This window comes from Protomyctophum parallelum, assembly GCF_964188405.1.
Source record: "Protomyctophum parallelum genome assembly, chromosome: 8".
Classification (NCBI taxonomy): Eukaryota; Metazoa; Chordata; class Actinopteri; order Myctophiformes; family Myctophidae; genus Protomyctophum; species Protomyctophum parallelum.
The window spans coordinates 35,064,038-35,081,819 of NC_139703.1; the positions used below are offsets into that span (position 1 = coordinate 35,064,038).

At 45.4% G+C, this 17,782-nt stretch overlaps 1 long non-coding RNA gene across 1 annotated transcript in view; it reads left to right on the plus strand.

Annotated features, from left to right (window-relative positions):
- LOC310863410 overlaps window positions 1-17,782 on the plus strand; it is a 108,448-nt gene that overhangs the window by 16,732 nt on the left and 73,934 nt on the right. Inside the window, exon 2 of the long non-coding RNA XR_014569662.1 lies at window positions 10,154-10,223. This is a non-coding gene — a long non-coding RNA (uncharacterized lncRNA). The remainder of the gene's footprint in view (window positions 1-10,153; window positions 10,224-17,782) is intronic.

The following is a 17,782-nucleotide window of genomic DNA, read 5'->3' on the forward strand; positions in this document are numbered from 1 at the left end:
CCATTTGGCCTCACAGACCCCAAACTAAATAGTATGTTGTTGTCGTAGGATAAGATTTATTATTTGACAATGCATCTCAGGCGATTTTATAGAGTAACGCAAAAGTAATGTAACTAGTTACTTTCTCCAGGGAGTAATAAAGTAATGTAAGGCATTACTTTTTCATGTAATATGTAGTGTATTACTTTCATGAGTAACGGACCCCAACTCTGGTTGACACCAACCCAGCCCTGGACGCCACCATACGCAAAGATCTCCTGGAAGGTCCCATCCTTCCAGGGGGCCTTTTTAAAGGAGCCTTGGAAAGAATGGCCCTAGCGGTCGAGGAGCAACGACCAGGCCACGAGGCACTTGTCACCTTTGCCCCTACCCGCCCTCCACGCGCCCAGTCCAAGGACTTCGTTCCGCGCCAGGTTCAACGCCAGCCTATGCGCCAGGGCCAACGTCAGAACCAGCGCCCAGGCGGTGGCAGCCGCCAGCCTCAACGCCCACGCCAGGATAGGGACGACGGACAACGAGCTCCTCCAAGAGCTCCATCCGCGGACGCGAGGGACAGACGTCCCCCACGCGCTGCTGACCAACGCCGCTGACCAACGCCGCCGCCCTCCAGCAGCCGCAGCCGGCGCTAAGAAAGGCTCAGCAGAAGAAGTGACTCTTCCTGCATCCCGGGGGAGACGCGCCCTGACGCCTTCCCCCATCCCCCCCACCTCAGGGCTTGCACTGGGCGTAGTAGTCCCGGACTGCACTCCCGGGCCGCCCCACAAGAGGTCGAGGCTCATGGCACGGGTTCCCACCACGGACGGGCCCGTGACCAAGCCACACAAGTTTGCACTAAATGCACATGTTTTTGTATGTTCTGTAATAAGGGCACTGCCCAAAACAAAAAAACAACAAAAATACCAATGTCGGGGGACCATGAACCCTCTGTCAGGGGCAACCTACGGGCTGCCCACTGCAGAGCGGTGGGCATGAAGCCGGTGGCGTGCTCAAACGCCACTGGGGAGACTGGTCATGCCGAAAATGTCTCTGGTATGGGGGTGGACCACCCCTTGACCAGGCACATTGCACAGTGGGAACGCCACGGCGCGTCACCATGGGTTCTGCGCACCTTAGCGAAGGGTTACAGACTCCAGTTCGCTATGAGATCCCCCCACGTTCGGCGAGGTCATCTTCACCGAAGCGCGGGGTCAGGCTGGCCATATACTCCAACAGGAGATAATGACTCTAGTGGAGAAGAAGGCCGTCAGAGAGGTGCCCCTCAGCCAGAGCCGCAGCGGTTTCTACTCCCGCTACTTCCTGGTCAAGAAAAAGGGTGGGGGGGCTCCTAGTCCTATCCTGGACCTTCGAGCACTCAACAGACACCTCAAAACTTTCAAGTTCAAAATGCTGACGGCCAAGTCTCTGGCACGGTCCATACGCCCAGGCGATTGGTTCACGTCCATAGATCTAAAAGACGCCTATTTTCACATCCCTATCTACCCACCCCACAGGAAGTTCCTGAGGTTCGGGTTTCAGGGGAGAGTGTACGAGTATACGGTTCTCCCCTTTGGGATGTCCCTGAGTCCCAGGGTTTTTGTTCGATGTACGGAAACTGCTCTCGCCCCGTTACGACAACAGGGTCTCCGAGTTGCGAGCTACATCGACGACTGGCTTCTGAGCACGGCCTCGGAGCAGGAAGCGGCACAGAACACAGCCAGGGTATTGTCCCACGTGACCTCCCTAGGTTTCAACGTGAACCATACCAAGAGCATGTTGACGCCGACGCAGTCCACGGACTTCATAGGCATCACGTTGGACTCAGTCGCATACACCGCGAAACTGAGCTCCGACCGGGTGGACGACCTACTGAAATGTACCGCACAGTTCAGGACAGGCCACACACTACAACTCGGGTGTGCCTGCGCATGGCAGGCCTCATGGCCTCAGCCATATCTCTGGCACGCCTGGGCAGGCTGTACATGAGACCTTTCCCACGATGGTTGAAGTCTTTACACCTGCCTCCCAAGTTCACACAACGCCGGGTGAGGGTCTCCCCGGGCTGTGTATTGGCCTTGAAATGGTGGTCCGACAGACGCAACCTGACGGAAGGGGTACCGCTGGGGTTGCCCCTGTCCAGAAAGGTGGTCACCACGGACGCCAGTCTTTCGGGCTGGGGAGCCACTCACGAGGGCAGGACGGCCAGAGGGGTGTGGAACGGTTCCCTGAAGGGATCCGCTCACATCAACTATCTAGAACTTATGGCGGTTTTCCTCGCCTTGAAGGAGTTCAAGCCGTTCCTCGGGGGACATCACGTGTTGGTCCGTACGGACAACACCACGACGATGGCCTACATCAACAGACAGGGGGGGATCAAATCCCCGCGTCTGTGCTCACTGGCTCACAGACTGCTGGTCTGGTGCGACGGCCGGTTCCTCTCCCTCACGGCCTGTCACGTCCCAGGACTCCAGAACTCAGCTGCGGACCTCCTATCGAGAGGCCCACTCCGCTACAGCGAATGGTCCCTCCATCCATGGGTGGTGGGCCAAATGTGGCACAGATTTGGAGTTCCGGTGGCGGACCTATTTGCCACGGGAGAGAACACGAAGTCCCCTCTGTTCTTCTCCCTCACAGGCAGGCCGCCTCTGGGTCTGGATGCCTTCGCGCATCGGTGGCCTCAGGGCCTACTCTACGCCTTCCCACCGCTGGAACTGATCCCACAAGTTCTAGCCAGGGTGAGAGTTTTGGGCTCTGAGCTACTGCTGGTGGCTCCGGCCTGGGGGTCCTGGAGACAGGACATCGCTTCCCTCCTCTATCGCAACCCTTGGCAACTCCCTCTGAGGGTCGACCTGCTAACGCAGGCCAACGGCGAGATTTTCCGCCGCTCGCAGTAGCAGATCTGCCACAGAATGTCATAGAGACTATTCTGAGTGCTAGAGCAGTCTCCACCAGACGCCGGTACAACACGGCTTGGCAGCTGTTTAAACGTTGGTGCTCGACCAGGCCTGGTGGGGTCCTTCCTTTCCAGGCCTCGGTGGGGCTCATCCTGACCTACCTGCAGGAATTCCTGGACAGAGGTCTAGGCTTGTCCTCGGTTAAGGTCAACCTGGCGGCGATATCCGCCTCCCACTTAGGTGTGAACAACGGACCGCTGAGTGAGCACCCGCTGATCCGTCAGTTCATGAAGGGTGTCCTACACCTTAGACCGGTTGCCAGATCCCTGGTCCCAGCCTGGAATCTGACGGTGGTATTGGACGCGCTTACGAAGGAGCCATTCGAACCACTGGAGGCAGTGGATTTGAAGTTTCTCTCGCTGAAGACCACGCTGCTGGTCGCGCACTGACAACTGCGAAGCGTGCTAGTGACATCCACGCACTCAGTCAATATGAGAGCTGCATGAGGTTTAGTGGTAACAACACTAAGGTCACGGTTAGGCCGAACTTGTCTTTCAAGCCAAACACCTTTCCTGCTGGTCGTGACCCGGTGGAGCTCATGGCGTTCCACCCACCGCCTTTTGCCTCAGAAGAGGACAGGCGGCTACACTGTCTCTGTCCAGTCAGGGCGATCAGACTGTACAGGGACAGGACAGCTCCCTTCAGACAGGGAGATCAACTCTTTGTCTCTTGGGCCTCCTACGCCAGGTGGCAGGGGAAGCCTATAACAAAGGTGAGGCTTTCACAGTGGATTGTGGAAGCTATACAACTGCCTTACACCAGTAGTGGGGTGGAGCTCCCTGAAGGGTTAACAGCTCACTCCACGAGGGGCATGGTGGCATCCTGGGCCCTGGCGCGGGGCGTCCCCATCCAGGATGTGTGCGCAGCGGCAAGTTGGTCGTCTCCCTTGACCTTTGCCACGTATTACAATCTTGACGTGGCACCTAGGGACTTAGCCCAATCGGTCCTGGGTTTTTGGGTTACTTCAGTAACCTCAGTTGTATAAGTTACCCGAAGAAGAGAGTCATTAAGACACCCTTCTGCTTTGTCAGCGGCAGAAAGGTAGATTGATAGGAATGACGCTCACGGGACCAACCCCCGGTTTTATACCGAGTGGGTGGGGTTGGGGATGTCACCGTGAGCGACACTTTCACGATCCAATGGAATTTGATCGTGAGTACATGCAGAGTTTCTGTGCTTTTGCGCCACCAGGTGTCGGCACCCCATATGACTCTCTTCTTCGAGTCACTTATACAACTGAGGTTACTGAAGTAACCCGAAGTTACTAATAGGACGGTGAACTTCGCCCTGGGTGCTGGGTGTTACTAATAGAAGGGACGGTGAACTTCTTCCTGGGTGATTGGGGTACTCATTCAGTGCCAACTGGTGCACTCATGCTGCGATTCCGGTGAGCCGCCCCACGTCCGAAACGGTTGAAAAATGACAGGGTTACCGTATAGGGGTCCCTCTACTGTAACCTGTACTGTACTGGCACACCCAAAATCATCATATATACAGTTAATATGTGCGTGTTAGGTTGCGCACAGGTGGTGAAAAACAACCATGCTGTTTTCGTGCTCAGACCCAGGCACCCACACACCCAGCCACCCACACACATTGCTCAGTAAGGGAGTGGTTGCATAGAAGTGAAAGCCCTAGTAGTGGGTAAATGTTCCCTCACACCCTGCACACTTAACTGTTGTTTGTTCATTTAGAACCCGTCATGCAGTTCAAAACCACTAGTCTCTGTCTGTTCTCTGAAGAATTTAGCCTGAAGGTCACAACGTGATTGTCTACATTTTCATTGCAAATGTCATTGGGGAAGGCCTGTTTAATTTAAAGGACCACTTTCAACCTATCTTCATATAATAGGTCCTCACTAATAATCATGATAAAATGGCACGATTTTTCTACTCAGTCTGTGTCTCATAGGAGCGTTGTGGGCAGTTTAGAAACCGTCTTCCAGTGACATCGTCATTAGGCAGATTATTTTTTTAACAATATTTTTTTACAAAAATGTTTAGATTTTCATTATCGTGAGAAAATTCATTAGTGAGGACCTATTATATGAATATAGGTTGAAAAGTGGTGAAGTGGTCCTTTAATGGTTTATAGTTACATAAATGTAGTGGCCTGCAAGTGGCTTCAAAGTGAAGATTTCAAGGGTTCGAAGTGTTCCCGTCGCTTTCCCGAGACAACACCATTACGTAAGTCAATGTCTTGTGTCTTTAGGTGTTGGGGTGCTCTCTGCTACCCTTTATTTGACAAGAGCCAGAGGCCCGCAAACTTCTGTCAGACTTTGATCATTCTAAGGCCTCTTTTAGACGGCATATAACACGTCAAAGTCCCGTTGCGTTCTCATTTTTTCTTACCCTTTACACGAGAACGCACACGTTATGATATAATGTGCTATTATGCTATACTGTCGCTTGGTGGCGATAACGGGCTGCCAAATAGACAGGTCACCCACGTACAAGAAGACGCAAGCGGCGCAACACTGCTCTGGGCGCGCCACTGCTCTGGGCGCGCCACGGGATGATATATATTTATTAAATAAACGCTGCTGCCGCGGCTGCCGTCTATCACAAGGCTTTTTATTTACATCATGGTTTTACATTCAACATCGCTGATGAGCATCACTTTGTAGGCGAGGAGGGAGGCTTGTTCAGGAACTCCATTATATCATAATGATATTGCTCTGCTTCAATGTAATAAACATATGCGCTGTGAGCCAACGTGAGCCATGATGTCATAAGTTCTGCGGATTCACCGTTTTGCCTGTTTATATGGAGACCATAGGAAACGGCGTTCTCAAAGATTTCCACTCTGGGAGGCGGTTTCACTTCGTTGCGTTTTCACCTCCTGAGAACACGGTTCTCGTCTAAATGACAGCAGCAAACGATACTTTATTTTGACGTTTTATATGAACACCATCCTCGTGTAAATAGCACCTAAGAAGCAAAATGCTTCATTCCTCTCCTTCCTTCTAATCCTGTGGGAGTTGTCCCACTTTTTAACTTTTCACACCAAGTAATCAAACTTTGGTCGGCTCATAAAGTCAGTAAATCATTTTGCTCATAAGTTTGTGAATACTGTATACAGTACCAGTGTGCTGCCCTTGCAACACGTGCCTATGTGCAGCTAGACAGCTAGTTAACAGTGTTCTGAGATCCTCCAATAAAGAGACAAGGCTTGACTTTTCTTGAATTTACTGAAGTCTCCACAGGTAATTTTGTAAAACTGAAACAGTACAGAAATAAACATAAAAATGAATTAGCACACGTGTACTGTAAATAAACACAACAAAGGAATTAACACACAGGTAAATGTGTGTGAGTAATAGTATGCCTTGTAGGCATTAGTTGCATTGAACTAGTAGGAACACAAAGTTGAAACACAGAAAGCACTGCAGCCACTGCTGCAGTAAGCTAAATGTTGTTAAGCTAACATGTGCTTACACTATTACCAAACAAACAATTAACCTAGCTTACACAGGAAAGTTGCAAACATCATTCATCATGAAATATAAACATCCCATTGATTAACTACAACTAAAATGTACTTACAGACAAATAATGTCCAAGGCAAAGGCATATAAGAAGAATTCTCAGCAGACCATGTGCACAGCTCACTGTTCTGTGGGGAAATGCTGACTCAACTGAGTTTCGTTTTACTGGGAAATGCTGGCCCTACTGAGTTTCGTTTCACTTTCTACTTCCACCACTGGAGGGCAGTAAAACCTGTTACAATACACTTCACCTTTTAAAGTAACTTAATTAAATGACAGAATTATTAAACATTTACCAAACTGCCATTCCAAAGCCAGCACAACCAGTATTCAGTATCTTTGTATTAGTAAGTGACAAATAATAAACCCTTCTTGATTCTAGATCCTCATTTGAATTACCATAAATCCTCTTTTAGAAACCCGGGCTTTTATTTTTCTCAGCCGATTCTGATAACGGTCTTTTATTGGAAGGAGGCAGCTATAAGATATTTCTACTTTTCAAACCTGTCATAATGAATAAATCACATTTTCAGTCAGTTAGGCCGGCTTTAGACTGCAGTCACATCAAGTCAAATCCGATCTTTTGGCCCGGTCATTCACACTACCGTTTGTAATGACCAGATCCGATCTGTTTATTCAGACAACAATCTGACATTGCAGATAGGACTGAGTAGCCGTTCTCTACCATTCCACGAGAAATATCCACGGCCTTGTTTCTGTACATTTCGAGAAGTTTGGAATATTGTACAGAGGCATCCTCCCATGTGCCTCCTCCCCAAGTGACATGACATTTCAGTTATTGGAATCCCAATAACTTTTTCATATCGCGTCAAATAAGAACTGTGTTCCAAAAATAAACAAATGATCCCAGCGGTTTCACTCATATGGATATAAAGAATCAACTGACTGAGAGAAAACACTCTCTGCCACCGAATTATTAACATTTTCTCTAGAAACGGACTGTATCAAATATTGACTGACTGTTGTAACAATATATAGAGACACCTCCCTGACCATCACCTGATGAAGGCCGCCTGCGGCCGAAACGTCTTATATTATGGTGTTTTAAATAAAATAAAACACCAAGTGCTCACTGGTCATTTGAACTTTTTGTTCAATATTGGCATATTGCCAATATTGAGATATATATATATATATATATATATATATATATATATAGGCCTACAGTTAGGCTATACTGACGAGTTCAGATGCAAACTAGAAAAAGTGCCCTTCCGGGCACAGGTCTCCACCAGGTTATCCACAGATCCGTGCAGTTAGAGGTAAAAACACTTTTCGGCCAGTTATAGCGCCACCTTGAGGCTGAGTTGAAATTGTTCATGTGGCATTTCGTCCTCGGCCTAGTGGGAATGTGGGTGCACAATTTCACGGAAATCACGCGATGTGTTCATGATTTGCAGCATTTTGTTTGAAACTGAGCACTCCTGTGAACTTTGGAAGCCAATCTTAACCAATCAGGATGGAGTCTGATAAATCTGAAAGACCCGTTTCGTTGAATGGCTCTAGAGAGACAGTGTACCAATTTGCGTGATGTTTGGACAAAATCTGTAGGTGTACTGTGCAAAAACTTGTTTTGCACAAAGCGGCCTCCTGGTGGCGCTATAACAGGCCGTTCTGGAAAGTTTGGGACAGAGGTTCATGGTTGGCATCCAGGGAGTGTGTGTGCAAAATATGGCATCGACCGGGTTAACGGTGGCCGAGATTAGCTGTTCACGGACACACGGACGGACACACGGACGGACACACGGACGGACGGACGGACACGCGGACGGACGGAGTGCAAAACATACTCTCCCCACATGCCTTCGGCCTGGTGGAGACAATAATAACATAAAAATAAAATGTATCATAGGCTATTTCATATAATATCAAAGCAGCTTATATGAACAGTGATCCAGAGAGAGAGAGAGCGAGAGAGAGAACGAACTTCAGGACATATACAACTGCTCCATTTAACCAAAAAAGCAATTCAGATTTACAATGATTCTACCCACCCTCTTCGCTCTGAATGTGACTTGTTGTCATCCGGCAGGAGGCTTAGGGCAAAATTAGCTAAAAAATAAGGGTTACAAATCTTTGTTTGTGCCAATACTGCTGTGGAAAGAAAGAATGTTTAAATAGTTCACCTAATCCCCACAGTTCGTGATCACTGTTGCTGTGTTGCTTGTATTTTATGTAATGTTTTATTGTTGTAACTGACTGCTGGTGTACCAAATACACATTTTCATTTCATGTACATTTAATGGACAATAAAGTCTTTTTTATCTTAAATCCTTCCTCAGATATACGTCAGCAACCTTTTATAAAATGAAGAACATATAGTCAGCGAGCGAATAATAATAGTTTGAATTTATATAGCGCCTTTTCATGAAGGACGCACTGACAAAATTAATTCAACTACCAGAATCAACATGGCTGTGCACGTCAGCTCATCACGGGCTGACCACCCCTCCACCTACCTCCAAATCTGACACAGACTCTTCATCACTTCTCTGTCTATGATCTAGGCTTATCACCCCACCTAGCCCTCAATGTCTTCACATATTATACAGTTAATATTTAACACGTTATTCAGGCACATTTGGTGCAACGACATAATTATGCGTTACACATTTTTTTTTCAATTATTTTTATTTCCCTGTAGGGTGAGTTCAGTCACGTTCAGTCACGCGGGAGAGACTTGGAGTAGAGCCGCTGCTCCTTCGACCTGGAAAGGAGCCAGCTTAGGTGGTTCGGGCATCTGGTTAGGATGCCTCTCGGGCGTCTTCCTAGGGAAGTCCTCGATGCACATCCCACTGGGAAGAGACCCCGGGGCAGACCAAGGTGCAGATGGAGGGATTTACATTGACTCACTGGCCTTTGAACGTCTCGGGATCCCTCAGGAGGAAGTCACTAATGTAGCTCTGGAGAGGGAAGTCTGGAGCTCTCTGGTGGAGCTGTTGCCCCCGCGGCCCGACTACGGATAAGCGGTTGAAGATTAATGGATGGATTATTTCTCTGTGGCGCTAGTCGAGCTTCTGGTCTCTTGAATTGCATGGGTTCAGTGTGTGTTCATGCTCACTGCTGAGCCAAATGACGACCTTGATGAATCAAAATGTGGTCATTATACTTTGTACATCAACAGCCCAAACAAAAGCATGCTTTCAGATAGGAAACTGTGAGTGAATAATGTGCAGCATACTATTTGTCTTTGCTTTAGCCGTCCCTTGTTATTAATCTATCTACTGAATGGCATTTTAAGCCTACTGGACCAAAGTGCGGTTTAAACCTGCACTAAGTCATATATCATGGATTAACCTGCTGCTGCTCACTGTTTCCATAAGGGCTTATACATACCTCATTTTTTTAAAGCGTGTTCAGGAGTTATTCTTAAAAAAATAAATAATAAAGACTCACGTGTGTGAAGTGAGGGGCATTTCTTATCATCATTCATCATCACATCCTCGCATTCCATGCTGCTCAGCCAATCAAATCATCACATTCCGTGTTATACAGCACAAAGCTGAGCATATAGGAGAAAAAAGAAAGAAAAATATGAAATCCTCCTCCCTTTGAGCTTGAAGTGACAACGACCATCTCCACTCCTAGGGATAATTATCCACGTTTTCCCCCGCTAAAGGCACTGGGGCTCCTTGTGTGTGTGCTTTGCTTCCTTCAGGCCGCGTTGCCATGTCTGCTTATTATAAGCAACCTCTCTCTATCTCTCTCTCCTCAGGGATCTTTGGACTATGAGTTAAAGGCTCTCCTTCAACCTCACCTTTAATCACTGGCCACACAACTGAAAGGTAAGATTTTCCCGCAAAATGTACAACTGTGTGTGTGTGTGTGTGTGTATGTGTGTCCAGTTTCTTTATGCACCGTTGGTTCAGGGCATAAGTTAAGAATGTACATGTGTGCGTACACACACGCTATCACACATGCGCACACTTCCGCTGCTGCTGCTACCAGATAAGAGTTCTTTATCTTCAGCGTTGTTTGTTTTAAGAACTAAGCGGTATGATGGGAGTCTCTCGGGGGGGGGGGGGTCAGCGCAGCGCATCGCACGCTGCACTGTAAGTTAATTTGTTTAGAAGAGGCTGTTTGACATTGACACATTGCCTCGACGCTTCTGGAGTCCATGTGTATTCACCACAATGCTCGGAACATATCAATAGAGTGGCAACGTGTAGAATGGGACAACGCTGAGTACATGACAAAACGTGATCTACACTAGTACAGTACACTGGTATACAAGTAAGACACGTGAACGCAAGAGGTGAACGCAGCTCGTAAATTGCAACAATTAGAATAAATTACGTGCTTTTTTGAAGGTTTTTTTTGTGTGTGTTATGCAACCTCGCCCTCTGGTGGCGGGCGGGTGGTGTCACAGCGTGACACACAGACAGACAGTGTTGCCTGGGTTACATAGTAATCGTTCACCGAAAAATCATTCTTTCAGAGAGAACGTTTTTAACTCAAATCTTTGCTTCTGTGGGGGTCCCTGGAACAATATTTTTTTTCAGATGGGGTCGGTGGCCTATTACATATAATCTTTGAGGTCCTTGACATGAAATACTGAGAAACACTGATATACAGTAGAAACAAGAGGTTTTCCATAAAATTGTCATGATTTAGAAGACATTTTTTCCCCGGGATCCCCCGGCGGTCTATACTCCTATTGTCTCTAGACAATCCTGTTGCGACGAGTTGCGCGCTTGTAGATTGGCTAAAATCCTCACCTATTGCGATACGCCCAGAGAATATACAGGGTTGCAAATGGGGTTCAAGTGGTGCATTCATAATTAACCATGTAAATTCACCATTAAAACGGATGCATTCATTGGAGCCCGGGGCTGGCCTTCAAAGCCCAGCGGCATTTTCAGCGACCATGGTGAGCACAATGGGCTTTTTTCTGCTGAGGCGACCGATCGGAAATATGAAATATTGAAGTGCAGCGTGTACAGTATGTGTCCCATTGCGTGACACATCTCTCATGACCCGATAAAAGCAAGCGGGAGCATCTTTTCATACCTCAACGAGCAACAGCAGCACAGCTCTCCACATAGATGGCTATATTTAACACACATGCAACATGCATGCATACGGTATACCGGCACTGGCTTTATGGCGAGGGATATATATATCCTGCAGTATACAGTGGTTAACCTATTCTGATTACATTCAAACTCACTGCCAGAATTATTTCTCGCTGCGTTTAGCCACTGCCAGGCTGCTTTGTCACTGACATAAGACCCCCTCCCCAAAATAAATAAATACAATGAAATGAAATAAATCGTGCTTGGCAATGAGGGCCTTTGGAGAGAGAAAATACAAAGAGTATAGCAACTGATATGCTTCAGAAGGCGACGGCTGTGGCTCAGGGGGTAGAGTGGCCAGATTTTAACCACAAAGGTGCCATTTAGTGTCGAAGTGTCCTTGAGCAAGACACTGAACCCCTGATTGCTCCAGATGTGCAGGTTGGTGCCTTGCATAGTTTCCGCCGCCATCGGTGTGTGAATGTGAGAATGGGTGAATGTAATGCGCAGTCTATTTAAAAGTGCCTTGGATAAAGGTGCTATATAAATGTATATTTATTTTTCCGCCAGTGTGTTGCTATGCCTGTGGTTTGGCTTTCGCTGGAGTTGTAGGTGTTTAACCCATTCTGAACGGAAATTCACCCATTTTGGTGTTTTAAGCATTACGTTATACTATATTTGGAAAAATAGCAGATCTACAAGCTCATATGTGGCTCGTATGTGGCGCTTCCTTCAGAGCGAACGTAAAATCTTTGCTTCTAGGGGGGGTCCCTGGAACAACATTTTTTAAATACAGATAATTCTGGTGGGTCATTGACATGAAAAAGCACCACTGACCTAGAAAACATAGGATTCTCAGAAAACTGTCATGCTTTAGAAGACATTATTTAGTAGTAGTTCTCAGGTCTAAATGAGTTAATCTAGGTCATAGACTCTGGCTCTGATCCTCCGTTTTACTATTTATAGGAACAGAGAGTCAGCTGGCAGTGAAATGACTGTATATAACATCAAAGGTATACCAATGTACTAGCATTTCGCTATTGATTTGAACAGCCTCCACTTTGTGTTTCAGCTTTGTTTTTAAAACCCCGTAATTGTGCCCTTCATCATGTATAATAACGGATAGCTACACATCGTATAGACACACACCCACGTACCCACAATGTGGCGCAGATCTTTGAATATAATTCTTTCAGAGCGCGCGTTTTTGACTCAAATCTTTGCTTCTGGGTGGGTCCCTGGAACTACATATTTTTAGATTGGGGTCGGCCCCCAATAAATATAATTCTAGGGGTCCTTGACATGAAAATGTTTGAGAACCACTGACATAGAAACATGGGTTTTTCAAGAAAACTTTTCTTTAGAAGGCATCTGGGGAAAGTATCCAAAGTTTCCAACAAACGTTAATTACGTGTGTGTGTGTGTGTGTGTGTGTGTGTGTGTGTGTGTGTGTGTGTGTGTGTGTGTGTGTGTGTGTGTGTGTGTGTGTGTGTGTGTGTGTGTGTGTGTGTGTGTGTGTGTGTGTGTGTGTGTGTGTGTGTGTGTGTTGAAACTCGCGGTGGCGTCGGGGAACCAATGGAAAAGAGGGTAAGCAGGGTTGCCAGGTGCGTGTATTGTAAGCGGGTTTCGGTGTTATTATCTCTAAGGAGTTCACTGCGCAAAGAGTGTAGGTAGTAGTAGTGCGTAACACTGAGGATGTTAACGGAGGATGTGAACGCTCCTGAAAGGGTTAATGCTATACTTCTCTGTTGTATTAGTAAAGACGGTGTCCTATCACAACACTGTATTAGTAAAGACCATGTCCTATCACAACACTGTATTAGTAAAGACAGTGTCCTATCACAACACTATTAGTAAAGACAGTGTCCTATCACAACACTGTATTAGTAAAGACCGTGTCCTATCACAACACTGTATTAGTAAAGACAGTGTCCTATCACAACACTGTATTAGTAAAGACAGTGTCCTATCACAACACTGTATTAGTAAAGACTGTGTCCTATCACAACACTGTATTAGTAAAGACTGTGTCCTATCACAACACTGTATTAGTAAAGACCGTGTCCTATCACAACACTGTATTAGTAAAGACTGTGTCCTATCACAACACTGTATTAGTAAAGACAGTGTCCTATCACAACACTGTATTAGTAAAGACGGTGTCCTATCACAACACTGTATTAGTAAAGACAGTGTCCTATCACAACACTGTATTAGTAAAGACGGTGTCCTATCACAACACTATTAGTAAAGACGGTGTCCTATCACAACACTGTATTAGTAAAGACCGTGTCCTATCACAACACTGTATTAGTAAAGACAGTGTCCTATCACAACACTGTATTAGTAAAGACCGTGTCCTATCACAACACTGTATTAGTAAAGACTGTGTCCTATCACAACACTGTATTAGTAAAGACAGTGTCCTATCACAACACTGTATTAGTAAAGACGGTGTCCTATCACAACACTGAATTAGTAAAGACAGTGTCCTATCACAACACTGTATTAGTAAAGACAGTGTCCTATCACAACACTGTATTAGTAAAGACGGTGTCCTATCACAACACTGAATTAGTAAAGACAGTGTCCTATCACAACACTGTATTAGTAAAGACGGTGTCCTATCACAACACTGTATTAGTAAAGATGGTGTCCTATCACAACACTGTATTAGTAAAGACGGTGTCCTATCACAACACTATTAGTAAAGACGGTGTCCTATCACAACACTGTATTAGTAAAGACCGTGTCCTATCACAACACTGTATTAGTAAAGACAGTGTCCTATCACAACACTGTATTAGTAAAGACAGTGTCCTATCACAACACTATTAGTAAAGACTGTGTCCTATCACAACACTGTATTAGTAAAGACGGTGTCCTATCACAACACTGTATTAGTAAAGACAGTGTCCTATCACAACACTGTATTAGTAAAGACGGTGTCCTATCACAACACTGTATTAGTAAAGACTGTGTCCTATCACAACACTGTATTAGTAAAGACAGTGTCCTATCACAACACTGTATTAGTAAAGACGGTGTCCTATCACAACACTATTAGTAAAGACCGTGTCCTATCACAACACTGTATTAGTAAAGACGGTGTCCTATCACAACACTGTATTAGTAAAGACGGTGTCCTATCACAACACTGTATTAGTAAAGACAGTGTCCTATCACAACACTGTATTAGTAAAGACAGTGTCCTATCACAACACTGTATTAGTAAAGACCGTGTCCTATCACAACACTGTATTAGTAAAGACAGTGTCCTATCACAACACTGTATTAGTAAAGACAGTGTCCTATCACAACACTGTATTAGTAAAGACAGTGTCCTATCACAACACTGTATTAGTAAAGACTGTGTCCTATCACAACACTGTATTAGTAAAGACTGTGTCCTATCACAACACTGTATTAGTAAAGACCGTGTCCTATCACAACACTGTATTAGTAAAGACTGTGTCCTATCACAACACTGTATTAGTAAAGACAGTGTCCTATCACAACACTGTATTAGTAAAGACGGTGTCCTATCACAACACTGAATTAGTAAAGACAGTGTCCTATCACAACACTGTATTAGTAAAGACGGTGTCCTATCACAACACTATTAGTAAAGACGGTGTCCTATCACAACACTGTATTAGTAAAGACCGTGTCCTATCACAACACTGTATTAGTAAAGACAGTGTCCTATCACAACACTGTATTAGTAAAGACGGTGTCCTATCACAACACTATTAGTAAAGACGGTGTCCTATCACAACACTATTAGTAAAGACGGTGTCCTATCACAACACTGTATTAGTAAAGACCGTGTCCTATCACAACACTGTATTAGTAAAGACTGTGTCCTATCACAACACTGTATTAGTAAAGACAGTGTCCTATCACAACACTGTATTAGTAAAGACGGTGTCCTATCACAACACTGTATTAGTAAAGACGGTGTCCTATCACAACACTATTAGTAAAGACGGTGTCCTATCACAACACTGTATTAGTAAAGACCGTGTCCTATCACAACACTGTATTAGTAAAGGCAGTGTCCTATCACAACACTGTATTAGTAAAGACGGTGTCCTATCACAACACTGTATTAGTAAAGACAGTGTCCTATCACAACACTGTATTAGTAAAGACGGTGTCCTATCACAACACTGTATTAGTAAAGACGGTGTCCTATCACAACACTATTAGTAAAGACTGTGTCCTATCACAACACTGTATTAGTAAAGACGGTGTCCTATCACAACACTGTATTAGTAAAGACAGTGTCCTATCACAACACTGTATTAGTAAAGACGGTGTCCTATCACAACACTGTATTAGTAAAGACTGTGTCCTATCACAACACTGTATTAGTAAAGACAGTGTCCTATCACAACACTGTATTAGTAAAGACGGTGTCCTATCACAACACTATTAGTAAAGACCGTGTCCTATCACAACACTGTATTAGTAAAGACGGTGTCCTATCACAACACTGTATTAGTAAAGACGGTGTCCTATCACAACACTATTAGTAAAGACTGTGTCCTATCACAACACTGTATTAGTAAAGACTGTGTCCTATCACAACACTGTATTAGTAAAGATGGTGTCCTATCACAACACTGTATTAGTAAAGACAGTGTCCTATCACAACACTGTATTAGTAAAGACAGTGTCCTATCACAACACTGTATTAGTAAAGACGGTGTCCTATCACAACACTGTATTAGTAAAGACTGTGTCCTATCACAACACTGTATTAGTAAAGATGGTGTCCTATCACAACACTGTATTAGTAAAGACTGTGTCCTATCACAACACTGTATTAGTAAAGACAGTGTCCTATCACAACACTGTATTAGTAAAGACAGTGTCCTATCACAACACTGTATTAGTAAAGACAGTGTCCTATCACAACACTGTATTAGTAAAGACAGTGTCCTATCACAACACTGTATTAGTAAAGATGGTGTCCTATCACAACACTGTATTAGTAAAGATGGTGTCCTATCACAACACTATTAGTAAAGACAGTGTCCTATCACAACACTGTATTAGTAAAGACAGTGTCCTATCACAACACTGTATTAGTAAAGACAGTGTCCTATCACAACACTATTAGTAAAGACGGTGTCCTATCACAACACTATTAGTAAAGACAGTGTCCTATCACAACACTGTATTAGTAAAGACGGTGTCCTATCACAACACTGTATTAGTAAAGACAGTGTCCTATCACAACACTGTATTAGTAAAGACGGTGTCCTATCACAACACTGTATTAGTAAAGACAGTGTCCTATCACAACACTATTAGTAAAGATGGTGTCCTATCACAACACTATTAGTAAAGACAGTGTCCTATCACAACACTGTATTAGTAAAGACGGTGTCCTATCACAACACTGTATTAGTAAAGACAGTGTCCTATCACAACACTGTATTAGTAAAGATGGTGTCCTATCACAACACTGTATTAGTAAAGACGGTGTCCTATCACAACACTGTATTAGTAAAGATGGTGACCTATCACAACACTGTATTAGTAAAGACGGTGTCCTATCACAACACTGTATTAGTAAAGACGGTGTCCTATCACAACACTGTATTAGTAAAGACGGTGTCCTATCACAACACTGTATTAGTAAAGACGGTGTCCTATCACAACACTGCTCACATATTGAATGTTCTGGCTCATTGCACGGGGGGGAAAGTTCAGAGATTATTTATAGCATGAAGAGACTATGGTTCACAGGACTGTTTAGCTTTGTTCTTGGTCTAGCGGAGGGATGAGGGGGGTTCCCAAAGCTTCCCATGCCGAGGACCCCTTCCTCCTCCTCCTCCCCCTCCCCTCCCTCCCTCCCTCCCTCCCTCCCTCCCTCCGTTTGCTGCAGTGCATCACCAGCAGACACATTACCATCTCATCTCCATTACACCCCCCCCCCTCTGCCCTCCCTCATCTTCCTCCATCCCTCATCCCTACTCCTCTGCTTCATTTTATTTGCTGTCTTTTCATCAGTTCCATGAAAGTATGGTTTTAGACCATGACGGAGGGGCCGCGCCTTCTCTAGCCAACTTAAGCCACAAGGGACCCCACCACCGAGAGTTGAGACCCGAAATGGACAGAATATTAAATCCTCGTAACCCCCCCCCCCCCCCCCCTCCCCCATTCCCATGCTCGCGAATGTGACATACACGACTAGAGGGGGGGGGCGTCCTGCTTCTGCTCTCTGGGTCACTCCAGCAGCCAGCTGTCCTCCCACCTGCATCCAGAAACCTCCCCCAAGTTAACAACAAAGCCCAAAGACGCTTATAATTTGCAGA